This window comes from Mauremys mutica, chromosome 1 (assembly GCF_020497125.1).
Source record: "Mauremys mutica isolate MM-2020 ecotype Southern chromosome 1, ASM2049712v1, whole genome shotgun sequence".
NCBI classification, from domain to species: domain Eukaryota; kingdom Metazoa; phylum Chordata; order Testudines; family Geoemydidae; genus Mauremys; species Mauremys mutica.
The window spans coordinates 207,207,026-207,220,187 of record NC_059072.1 but is presented as its reverse complement, the minus strand read 5'-3'; the positions used below and the strand labels follow the sequence as shown (position 1 = coordinate 207,220,187).

General features: G+C 41.6%; 1 protein-coding gene and 1 pseudogene across 1 annotated transcript in view; both read left to right on the top strand.

Annotated features, from left to right (window-relative positions):
* Window positions 1-7,496, top strand: part of LOC123362200 — a 60,968-nt pseudogene extending 53,472 nt beyond the window's left edge.
* Window positions 7,497-12,169: 4,673 nt separating this feature from the next.
* LOC123363018 (cystathionine beta-synthase-like) overlaps window positions 12,170-13,162 on the top strand; it is a 66,330-nt gene continuing 65,337 nt past the window's right edge. Inside the window, exon 1 of the mRNA XM_045003671.1 lies at window positions 12,170-12,491. The gene's annotated coding sequence lies outside the window, so the exon portion shown is untranslated. The remainder of the gene's footprint in view (window positions 12,492-13,162) is intronic.

The window sequence follows — 13,162 nt, the reverse complement described above, 5'->3', positions numbered from 1 at the left end:
ACATTTTGTTTTGGATTTTAACTTTAAGATTTTTATATCTTTAATTTAATTTTTTATCACCTTATCACTGACATTTTGCAATATGTCAAAACAAAGTAATTGAGAAATGAAATCAAAATGTTTCACTTAGATTTTTTTTCCAAATGAAACTTTGTCAAAATTGACACGTTCTCCCTGTCCCACCTTCTATTTAGCTGTGACAGTCTGTGCATGTTTCCCAGACCTGAAGAAGAGCTCTGTGTAAGCTTGAAAGCTTCTCTCTCACCAGAATTTGGTCCAATAAAATATATTACCTCACCCACCTTGTCAAATTGGCAGTTTCTGATGAAAAAAATGGCCCATCAGAATATTTTCAACCACCTCTGCAGCTCATGTTTAGAAAACAGTGCGCGCGCCCCCCCCCCATATGTTAGCTAATCAGATGATATGAAACATGTCTCAACATTCCATTTACCAGTGAATACATCAGCTGCATCTTGCCTCTGTTAGCCAGAGGATAGTGTTTCTACCAATTGGTAAGAAAACTTTGAGCCTGATCCTATACATGGTAGTTTCATTGACATGAGAAGGAGTTTTGCCTCTGTACAGAATTGGGCCTTATATGCAAAATGCATGCCATCACATCTAACCCTTCCAGTCTTAGGGAGTCTTGAAGGTATATTTTAAAAGGTAATGGTGGGGAATAAACGAAACCAAATACTGAAAGTTTGAATAACAAATACTTTAAATTGAAGCTTGCATTGTAGTTGCAAATTGTACACTCTAGTCGTGGCTTGTCCTTTACTTTAACAGTCATTGCATATATATGTATTTGTGACACACATCAGTGTTTACTAATCTATGTGCAAAGCCAGGGACTAAGAAAAAGTAGGTGATTTATATAGATTTAGCTTAAAATGATTGCAGTTAGACTTGGGAAAGTGTGTGTGTTAAACTGCAATGTTTAAAGTCAGTGTGCTGCAGATAAAATATCTGTCAAAGAAAGGAAAACTCGAACCTGCATGAAGGTGGAAGACACACAGTCTGCCTCAAGCCTTACTGAGTCAAGCCCTGGCTTGTGGCACAGTAACTTTATGTAGATAATCCCTTACAGTCATATCCTGCTCTTGATCCACATCCAAAAGTCCCACACTGGTTGCAGAAGAAGGGACTGAAAGATCTGACCAGCCTTTTCCAGGTCTTAATTCAGTTATCCTCTCCCAGAATAGCTTGGTGGGGTTTTTTGGTCTCCCCATTTTTTTAATGTAAATGATAGATGCCCAAATATCTTTGAGGATCCAGGCTAACTCCTATTGATTTCAGTGCAAATGTAGGAGCCTAAATATCTTTGAGGAACTGGGCTGTTGTCAATTTACACACACACACTAGTAAATAAAGACTTTGTGCAGTCAGTCTGTCCTGTTTCTCTCACACACACACACACACACCCCTTTTTTAAAAAAAACAAACATGGTGTAAGTCTCCTCTAGTTCACAGTATAGGAGCCCAAGCTCCATTTTCCAGTTCTGGCCATATTACTTACAGGAGAGGATTTATATCCCAGTCCAACACTGAGGTCCTTGAACTTGCCTTGTATAGAGTACAGCCTTTGTCCTTCATCTGTGGTGTAACTTCACAGAAGTGTCCTTATAAAAGGTACAGCTGATACCCTGTATTACTTTTCAGATGGAAAATCACCCAGCTAATATACCAGATTTGTCTTCAAATTGATGGGAGCACATAGATGGTACCAAAACATGATTGTGCATGGAATGCAATTTTGTGCTTTCTTTTAAATACCCAGCAAAGCCTGTAGGGCCAAATTTTTAAATGTATTAGGCACGTAACTCCCATGGGAATTAGGTGGCTAAATACCTTTCAAAAATTTGGTCTTTAGTGCTTTAATGTTCTGTGTTGCAAAAGAAAAGCCTTATAATAGTTTAAGCAGGTTCATTAAATTCTTGATTCTGAGTTCTTTGTTGCTTCTGAGTAATATATTAGCTTGGGTTTGGTTTGGGGGTTTTTTTTGGTTGGCTTTTCTCACTGCTACCCTCCCCAAAACATCCTTTTTCCAAATCAACTTGCAGTCTGATTTCCTACCCCCTCACATCCATTCCCTCTGGGGTTGTACAGGTGAGTATATTCTTATATTTACATAGCAACAGTCTTTCATTAGACACATGGAACACTGATTTTTATTAGTTTTTTTTTAAATCTCCTATCTTTATTTTTTTGCATACGTGTGTCAAAATGAAAATTTCAGGTGCTACTTCCCCTTAATTTTTTTTCTTTTTGTCCAGCTTTTTTTCCAAAAACCACAGCATTTAACACACCAAGAACTCAGTGGGATGTGGATTCATTAAGTAGTAATTGTACTGTACAGCACTTTGAACATAAACTGCTATACAAGTGCTAATTTATTATAATTTTAATGGTCTCTAGGATGGTGGGGGGTGGGGGCTGTTGAACTTTTGTTGTTACAGGACACTTTGCTTTTAAGTTTGGTAACTTTCTCTCTTTAGATTCATCTGAAAGACAGCTTGGGGAAACTTTCTCATATCCTGGAAATAGATCACTTTGCTCTAGTTGTACATGAACAGATTCAGTGTGAGTATAACATAACACTCCTTGTAAAAGGTATGTATAGGGGGGGTGTATATATAAATAGTACCAAATGACACCGTGAGCTGTTATGTTTAAGGCATTAGATATTGTGTGGCAAGAGTTGGGTAACCCAGAGGCCTCAACCACCTTCCCCATGTAGGTATTCCTGTATAAGACCATTACCAACACTGGACCACGCGAATGATGAAATGATTAGAAACATTCTTTATAGTGAGACTCAAGAAGCTCAGTCTGCTTAGCTTGACAAAGAGTAAGTTAAGGGGTGACTTGATCACAATCTATAAGTATCCACGTGGGGAATGGAAATTAGATAAGAGGGTTCTTCCAGCTACTAGACAAAGTTATAACAAGTTCCAGTAGTTGGAAATTGAAGCTAGACAAATTCAGACTATAAAAAAGTGCACATTTATAACAAACTTACCAAGAGTTGTGGTAGAATTCACATCACTGGAAGTTCTTAAATCAAGAGTGGATGTTTTCCTAGAACATTGCTCTAGTTCAAACAGGAATTAATTCAAGGAAGTCCTGTGGCCTGTGTTATTCAGGAGGTTAGACTACATGATCACAATGGTCCCGTCTGGCTTTATAGTCTAAGAATCTATGAGCATTGTGACAATGCACAACTTTGCATTGAGAAAATGATTGACGTCTAGCTTTTTTTGTGGATGCTTAAAGTTGTGTAGAACACATCATTACAGAGTCATTCAAATTTGTTCTCTCCATTGTGCATTACCTTGCATTTTTCTATACAGAATTTCACCAGTTGGTGTGTTACCTATTTGCTTTGTTAGGTCCCTCTGAAGTGACTCACAAGCCCCTCTAACCTAAACAGTTGTCTTTTGCAAATGTTGCCTCTTCACTGCTCACCCCATTTCCAGATCATTCAAATAATGCTAAGTACTAAGTCTCCTAGTACAGCACTGTGAGGCACTTACACTGCTAACGTCTTCCATGTTGAAAACACAACCAGTTCCTGATCCGTGACAGAAATTTACCTCTCTTCCCATGACTATTTAGCTTCCTTTGCAACCTTCTGAGTAAATTTAGCAACGGCTTTCATTTCAGTAATTCCTGGAGTGCTGTCAATAAGAGTGGCAGCTCACCTCCATCTGAATGTATAATCAGTTGGGTAGGTTGGCGTCCTAACCATACCTGCAGGCCTCTGGTATTTTGGAGTCATAGTTGGCTTCTAGTTTTAGAAAGTAGTAGTATAAAAATTGAGTGTGTATTTGGTTTGAGCCTGCAAAGGTAGAAAAAAAATCTTCTTGTGTTTTTTCCGTAGATCACAGTGACGGCTCCTCCAGTAAGAGACAGATGGTGTTTGGCGTTGTTACAGCCATTGACTTGCTTAACTTTGTGACCGCACGGGAGCGGGAAAGAAGGGCCATCTAAGTTCAAGGACCACTCTGTTTGCAACATCTTCTGTGGCGTTTTGCAGTCTCTAGAAAGAATCGGGTGTCTGTGTGTGTGTCTCTTTCTGTCTCTCTCTCTCCGCTAGAATGTTCTGTCTCCTGTTTTTGTTTAACATTCTAAAAATAAACAGTTGGATCATCCTGACTGCTGTGATGTAGCAGCACATCTAAACATTGCAGAGCTTTTCGGGATTGTTAGCTCTCAGCCTCCTGAAATTGGTTGATCTGCATAGAATTTATATAAAAAACAAATGTTAGACCTTACTGATTGTACTTAGTCTAAAACACTGTTAACACGTAACTGAAGATAATAAACTGAATAGCCACAGCCAAGCCATTGTGTTGGCGGCTGAGGCGAGAGCAATCTAGGAAGACTGCCTACGAGACTGTGTGTTGCTCATTGACATAGAATAAGACCAAGACACTGGATTTGGTGACAATATGGGTCTGCCTTCCCTTGTAAAACATTTTGTGTATCTTTTCACAATGAGATCGTTAACCTGAAACAGGGTTGAGGTAAATCCTGGACTCCAGCTATAGGGTTTACCTCCAGCAGCTGTTTTGAGTCAGAGCTATCACTTGCCTTGTCTTGACTGAAGTATTGCAGTAAGGTAGCTAACACGAGAGTCGTCTTACTGTAAAAGACACACCTTTATTAGTGAAGACACAGCTTATATCATTTATTTTTACCTGGATGAATAAGCACAGGTGTAAACCACAACAAATCAAAATCAGATCAAGCTTTCTAAAGAGCAAATTCTTACCGGTTATGGCATGTTTCATGCACAACAAGAAGGCAGCACATTTCCCCTGAAAACTTTTATCTAAGATTGACCTTCTACCTCGAACTGAAGTTCTTATGCTGACATGTAGGTCATATAATGTCATTCTCTCCAGTCAGGAGCAAGGGGAGGCCCTGTAAGATCCTTTCATCGCAGCCCCCTGGCTCCTCAAGTGCTTCTGAACTCTAGATGACACTGCAGGGAAGAAACACGAGCTTCTGTGACGTATAACAAAACACAAACACATCTAGGACAAAATCCTGCCCTTCGTTAGATGTATATAACTGGACTACAGGCAATAGGGCTGCATAGGTATGAGGGGGCAGAATTTGGCCCATAATATTTAACGGGTGTACTGAATACACTGTGACCAAACTTACCAGTGACCCACTGCAATGGCATTGGCTGTGTCAGTCAGAGTGGAGGGGATGCTGTGCAGTTAGCTATGTGTAACCCTGGATTTCTTTTAGCTACAGAGGTTTCTGGAGTCTCATTTATGTCTGACTTGCATTAGTTTAGTGTTGCCTTTCCTTAAACTGTTCAGTCCACCTAACCATGTACACTGGCTAATAGCCACTCTGCAGTGGTTTACCCAATAACTCTATAGTGATTGGGGGGGAGGGTAGGGGGGGCAAATCTGTTTCCTATATCTATTATGACTGCTGTGATCCTCCTCTGATAGGTTATTTGCCACAGTAAAGCTCTCTGCCAGCACAGATAGGCTGTCTCGGCTTCTCACTCCCTTTAGCTGAAGCAGAAAAATTCCACAGTTTACACAAAAAGCCAGACAAAAACTCCCAAAGAATCTGCAGCTGTCAATCAACTAAAAGAGGATTTTTTTTAACACACACACACATACCCCACCCATCTGTATTTTCATTTCCCTCCTTCCTTCGATCTCTGCAGGTGAGCGGGTCTCTTAGCCCCACAAATGCTGTCACATTTGCTTTACAGTTTGAAAATCTGCAGCCCCTCCTTCCCAATTCAGTTTTGACCACAAACTGTAAACAAAAGTATTAGTTATTCTGGGGACAGCAGCCTGGCTGGTGTGGAGAGGAGAGAAATGAATGTGTGATGGTAGGTGAAAGTTGACTGGCTTTGGAGGTTTCTTTACCTTCTGTAGTGTGACAGTCTATTTTGTTTTGTAGCTTCTTTACTCTTAAAAGTTGAATATTAAAAAAAATTCATCATCACTTCAGGCTGCTTCATGTTAACTCTTTAATGTCATGTCCATGGCTACTAAATGCTTCTGCCTTTGGTCTCTAAGCTTGTTCAACCCAGGGTATGATTACCTCAACACCAGAAGTTCCCTCAAGTTACTGTTATAACAAAAGTTACACAAAGTGTCTGAAAGACTTAAACTCTCCCTGTTGCTTGGAGCCAGTGAGCAGCTGCAAGCCGTAGCTTAGATAGCATTAAAGAAATGCTCCCTTCCTCTTGGTCCTGGACTGATTTAAGTAATTCTCTAACTAAATAAATTGATGGAACCATCACTGTCAGGAACTCAGAATACCGAGAAAGAGGCAGAACAGAGCTAGAAAGAGAAATGTAGACAAAAGTAATTAATACAGTGCAGCAATGAAATAGACACGCTGCCCCCTTCCCCCCAACAGTACCAGTGGAAGGGAATCTAATAGACAGTTGCATCTGACAGAATCGTCCCAGTCTGAAATGACTTGGACAAAAAGCTATCAAATGCAGTGGTTTGTTCAAAGCTCCCTGTGTATTCTATGGCAGTGGTTCTCAAACTGTGGGTTGGGATTGCCTAAAAATCTCTCTGTGCTGTGAAGACCAAATAAGGCTGGCTGGGAAGTGTGTGTGTGTTAAACTCAAGTCTTAGTTCTATTCAAGGTTTGGAAATATTTTTACTGATGTGTGTGTCTGCCCCCTCCATATTATTTAGCTTATTGTAAACAGATGCTGGCCACCTTACTTAAAACTACTTTGCACAGGGATATTTGTTGAAATGTTGCATTGCATTTGTATGTCTCTCTTTAAATTTCATCCCTTTTGGTTTACTAATAACTCTGTAAAAACATTAGCGTTTTCTTATTTGAAGGCAATTTTTCAACTAAATCTGTGTAATTCATCTTTGCAAGGTTTCCTTGTAACTTCACACATGTCAGATAAGGATTTAGAGAGAACTTTCAAGTCCTTTTTTCCACCCATGCCATATCTGTGGCTGACTCCAGAACTCCATGTATGTAGTACAGTTGCAGCCATGTTGGTCCTAGGATATTAGATAGTCCATACAGGATATTACCTCACCACCCTGTCTAACTTCTGCTGATGAGAGAGAGAAGCTTTTGAGCCACACAGACCTTCATGTAACTTGAAAGCTTCTGGTCCAATAAAAGACACTACCTTTCTCACCTTGTCTCTCCAGAATTCCAGGTAATTCTATTGCTCCCATTTAACAAATTTAATCTAATTCACACAGTTCACCACTGCGTGCTGTCTTAACCTATAGATTGCAATACTGAGCTTCATGCAGCAAGTAATACATGCTGGTTTAAATGACATTAGCCATTGCAGACTTCATTCAGCGCTCTCTTACTGTTTAATGTCAACATATAAGCCACTCTACAGTGATTAAGGGAAGTCTTATGTTTTAAAGGGAAAAAATCATTCAATACAATGTGCTGTATTTATTGCACAAAAGTTCAATGTACATTATAAAGAGTTCAATAAAAGCTACTTGAGTGACTTAAAATGGTTGGGTTTATTTTTAATTTTGCTGTTGGCAGTACAAATTGAAAGTACCTTTGACTATAGATCTGTTGTGGGAAATTTCCATCAGTTACAAGGCACCACCCAGTTCCAACTGGTTGGCTGTAACGTTATCTGCCCTTTTTCCATCTCTCTGGAAGGAGCTGGGCATATGTGAGGATCCTGGCAGGGAGCCATGTTTTGTCTGCCCTGTTTCACAACAGAACATAAAAGGCAAATGCTAAGGTGTTTCCTGCAATGTTTACTTACCCACATTGCAAGCCAGTATTGATATTTGCATTCATGAATAAATAGGAACAGTATGGATCAGTTAGCATTGCTGTGAGAACTTGGTGTCTTTTTTGGTTGTACGGTAAACTCACAATGTTAATGGTGCATTAACAAAATGTTATTTTTTTAAAAAAAGAAAATTAAAAACTAAGCTGCCAGGAAAGGGGGGAAATGCGATCTGCATTATGAAATTACTTGTGTGTGTGTTTTGCACAGTTAGTATCTCAGTTAATTGCTCATCTTAAACCAGAGTAGAAATGGTTTATTTGCCATGCACAAAAGTAAATATTTAATCTCCTAGAAAAAAATAAGTTATATAATTTGCACAGCAACAGCTCTTCACTGCGGACTACCTACATGTGAAGTTTGAAAGCTCAAGTCTTTTAGATCTATGTGTATGAAGATATTGATTTTTTTTTAAAGCAGAGAAATTATATACAGAATGCACCCCCAGCCTCCATCAGTAATAGCTGGACAGATTTTTCCTCCAAAACTCCATTTTTGGTATCAATCAGAAGATTAGATTGTGTTCTTTTTTCCCCATTCTTTTTGGAATGTTTCATAGAATCATAGAATCTCAGGGTTGGAAGGGACCTCAGGAGGTCATCTAGTCCAACCCCCTGCTCAAAGCAGGACCAAACTCAACTAAATCATCCCAGCCAGGGCTTTGTCAAGCCTGACCTTAAAAACCTCTAAGGAAGGAGATTCCACCACCTCCCTAGGTAACCCATTCCAGTTCTTCACCACCCTACTAGTGAAAGTTTTTCCTAATATCCAACCTAAACCTCCCCCTCTGCAACTTGAGACCATTACTCCTTGTTCTGTCATCTTCTACCACTGAGAACAGTCTAGATCCTCCTCTTTGGAATCCCCTTTCAGGTAGTTTCATCCCAATGGGAGAATTTTGCAGGACAGGAGTGCCTATAGCCCACTTCTATTGTAAGTCAGTGTAACGTCTGCTCTAACATTTTGTGACTTAATGGTTTTTTAAGTTTGTCATTTGAGGTGTTGATCAGTGACCCAGTCTAAAAGTCATTCTTGGACAGGAGGTCCTGGATTGCTCAGTGGATGGGTAATAAAGCAGAAGACCCCCTGCATACCTCCTAGATTACTGGTTGAAATACAGCCCACGTAGGTAGTGATTGCAAATAACTTCCATCAATATGTTTGGTAGCATATAGAAAATGAATTGATAATTTCAGTCCAATATCTAGTGGACAGATGTTGCTTGCAAACCCACTATTGCAATGATACAGCATTAGTGGTGGCTACAGCAGAGAGGCCAATGGCTAACTGGGCATGTGGAACAGGGCAGTCTTAGCCATAGGCTAAAGCTGTCTGCCTATGATGCCACTTTCAGTGGAGCAGCAAGAGTGTCTCTGATCATTCCCTTCAGTTCATTCCCAAACTCCTGTTCAGCTTGCAGTTTCTATCCACTTGCTTCCTCACCCCACTCCTTAAAGGGTTTCCTATTTCTGTTCACTTGTGTGCAGCAGTTCCAAACATGCCCCCAAATCCTTTTGTATGTTTGCTTCTTGAAGCACTGTGCAGCTAGAGCAAAGGACTCCAGGGGACCCTTTGGTTCTAAAGGCAGCTGCTGTGGGTGACTGGTCAGAAACAGGGACCCCTTTTGGTAAGAGGAAGTGACACCAATGGGAGACATGGTGGAAGGGAGGAATCCTCTCTTTGCAAAACAGGCAGGTACATCTGGGGTTGATACATGATTGAACTCTCCTCATCCCTAGAGGTGCTCCCCTTGAAGAAACTTGCATGGTACAATCTCTGCTGAACCCCTTCTGTAGATAGAGGATGTCAGTTGACAAAACAACCTTTCATAAGCAATAAATTCCCTTTTAGAAAAAAGTCCTGGTGGTGGTGCCACAGCTGAACGTCGCACATAGACACTCTGGGGATGAGCGTGGGAGCTCAAAAATAAAGGCAGACCAAAAAAAAAATCCACAATATTGTCTTTTTAAAAAAACTCAGGATTTTTGGGGTCTGACTCGGGATTTTTGAACCTGTGGGTTTGGCAATGCTGAAATTAGTAAGGAAAATGAGGCAGTTGGCGCTGCTCTGCCCTACATGCCCTCAATTTGGGGGACACAAGGACATACAGGACACAGGCGCAGCCCAATGGTCACAGATTCTGATCTCGCAGGCATGCTCCACCTGGACAGAACATCTTGAAGAGTCACCAGGTGAGGTAAGTGACTGTTCTTTCTGCCCCCAGTTAGTGTCTTAGCTGTACATTCAGTAGCCTGAGGGCTAGTTTTAAAGGCAATAATTACACAAGGCACTCACTCCTGTTTGTGAATAAACATGTAACCCTTCTGCCAGTCAGAGTTGGCAGCAATGAGGGCCAGATTCAGTATGTAGGGGTTCCTTTTCAACAATACAACGCAAAACCGGCTCAAGCCCCCAGCCAGTGACCTGGGACAATCACACCACCCCCGGAGCACCTTTAACAGGTAATACTTCCCTTCTCGCAAGCTCAGAGTTTGTGTAGCAAAAACTTAATAAAATGAGGGGAGTAACTCAGCATTAATTTGGGGAAACACTGCAACTAGGTTCATAAACAAACCCTGAGCAAAAGACCCACTCCCAAGTAAATTGGGTAGTGTCCTTTTCCCCTCAGGTTCTTAAGTCCAGCAACCCAAAAGTCCCTTTAACATGCCCATCCCTTCGCTGCACCCCACTCATGGTTGCTGTCCTTGTCAGTGCAGCCCCAGAGTTCAGAGGCTCATCTGTAAAGTTCTGCTCCCACCCTGGGTGGAAAGGGGGGGGGGGGAGGAGTAAGGAGGCACCTTACATGCTCTGCTGCTTGGGCACTTGCTCACTTGCCACACCTCTCCACTAGCTGCCCTGCTGGCCACTTGCCTTGCTGCTCCGCTAGCCACCCACTCACCAAGACGTCTTTGGGGCCCACCATTTAACATAGCTCTCAGCTGTTAGTGGGTGGGAACGTCACTTCTGGTGCACACTGGGCACTTTCTTGCACCAGAAACACTATCCCAAAATAGCTAGGTCTAAGTATTAGACCTATCAGTGATTTCAGCTCCACAGCACGTAACAATACTCTCAATTGAATCTAAATTAGCTCTTTTATTATACTGTGGATAGAGGTAGGGTCAAATGATGTCTAGGGCCATAAATAGCCTCCCTCAACTCATTGGGCTTTGGAACCCATGTCCCCTGCCTAGCAAGTGCCATTCAGTTGAGGGTAAGTCCCTCCATTGGGGTATAACAGGTACAGTTCTGCTGCCCTCAGTTCACACAACAAGGATAACAGCCCTTTATTAATCCTATCTCTAACAAGGAGACTGGGGATCCAGCCCAGCCACATGTGATCATTTGGGCAAGCAATCCCATCATGCTGAATACCTAACCAGTGTGGGTGTGCCCAAGCAAACGAGATCAACTCCTGAAGTCCTTGTCCACAGCTCACCACTAGATGTCAGGAGAGAGCTCATTCAGACTGCTTACATCCATGACACTAAAATCCCCTGAGGCCACTAGGATAGAATTGTTTAGCTTTAGTAATGCAGAGACGGACAAGCTAATTGCTTAAATACAGGCAACACCAAGAGCTAGATCCACAGAGGGACTTGGGTGCCAAAGTTCAACATTTAGGCACCACTGAGATCTTCACAGCTCCTCCTCAGTTACCATCTAAACTTGTAGGTGCCTAAATTCCTTAGTTGCCTAGATCTCTGCCAGTAAAGTCCCCATAGCACTTTAGCTCACACAGGTGAGCATGTGCAAAACTGCTAAAGTCTAGACTCTGCCGAGCTGCTAGGTGCCCTAGCTCACACCTAAGCCCCTAGATGTCCACCCACCTGTCTTGCCTGCAGGGCCTGATCTGGTAGCTGTGCTCAGAGCATGCCAACTGATCAGGTCTCGCACATCAGACAGCCAATGGCAACTTGTGTATGTGCCTGCACTTAACTGCCTGCTGATCAGGGCACTCGTGGGATGAGAGAGATCTGGTTTCAGATCTTTGCTCTGCCTTATTTAGAGCAGGGACTTGAATGTGGAGTGTTCATATCCCAGATGAGTGTCCTAATTCATTGGGCCAGAGCAAGAGAGATTGACTTTGTAGCTCAGTGATTCGGGCACTCACCTGGGAGGGTGGGGATGGGGGTTCTGGTCCCTGGGCCAATGAATGTTTAGTTCACAAAAATGGAACCACTCCAAGAGAGTGCCCTAACAATTGGGCTGTGGGAGCCCCATGTTCACGTCCTGTTTCAAATCAAGGAGCGCAGGGGATCTGGAACAAAAAGGACTGAGTTCCCCTTCCCCACCTCCTTTTGGGCAACCCCCTTAGGAATGTCTGTTGAAAGTAAAGAGTGTGCAATGCCATGACCAAGATGAAGTATTTACCAGTTGCAGTGGGGGGCTTGGTGAAGAAGAAAAGGGTTTTACCTGTGGTTAGTGGCTCAAGGAAAACAGACATCCTCTGTGTTTAGAACTGCGCAGCACTGGATCGTTCTCATAGAAGACACGAACAATTTACTGGGAAAAATATAAAGAAGCGCAGTTTATCCCATGGCTTGTATTATAATTTTGCTAGATAAGATACCACAGCTCCCTTGACCACACTGAGCCATAGTCTTCTTTCCTCTGCCAAACTCTGAGGTAACACAGAACTGGACATATCTGAGGGCACCAGCAATGAAGGAACAGATGGGAAGAGGTATTGTACTTTAACATTAATGTGCAGGTGATACAAACAAATACTAAAGTCTTTTGAAAAATGTGGGCCCTATTGAGCCCCACATTGTGGTAACTAAGAGAAATTTTGAATTTCCTAAAATGTGATTGCTGCATTCAGTTGCATTCAATTGTTGTCTGTAATACCATAAAGATTAGGACTCGACTTTGATATCCTCACTCACGTTGAGCAGTAGCTTACTTTGTAAGTGATACCACTGACTTCAGTTTGATTAAACATAAAATAGTTTAAAATAAACAGATATACTCAGCATGAGCAGAGGTATTGGAATCTGACCCTTAGTGAGAAGAACATTTTATTGTTTTTTTAAAAAGACTTTAAAAGATTTCTTTTCTTAATGAGAAAAAACAATTGTTGATAAATGTTGTTTTTCAGGTTTCAGCCATGGAGTGACGCTTTATGTTCATATAAGGATTGTATAGCATACAAATCACTGATATAGCCAACCGCTGTTTCAACCTATTCAATGTGAAAGTGAAAGGATCGAGTCCTCTATTGGCTGGCATAATTCCATGGACTTCAATGGAGTCATGCTAACAAGTAAAGAATTTGTCTCTAGGCTCTTACATCAAAACAACTTTACCTTAAGACACCCTTTAAAACCCAGTGAAAAATGTTCTGCTGTGGATGTT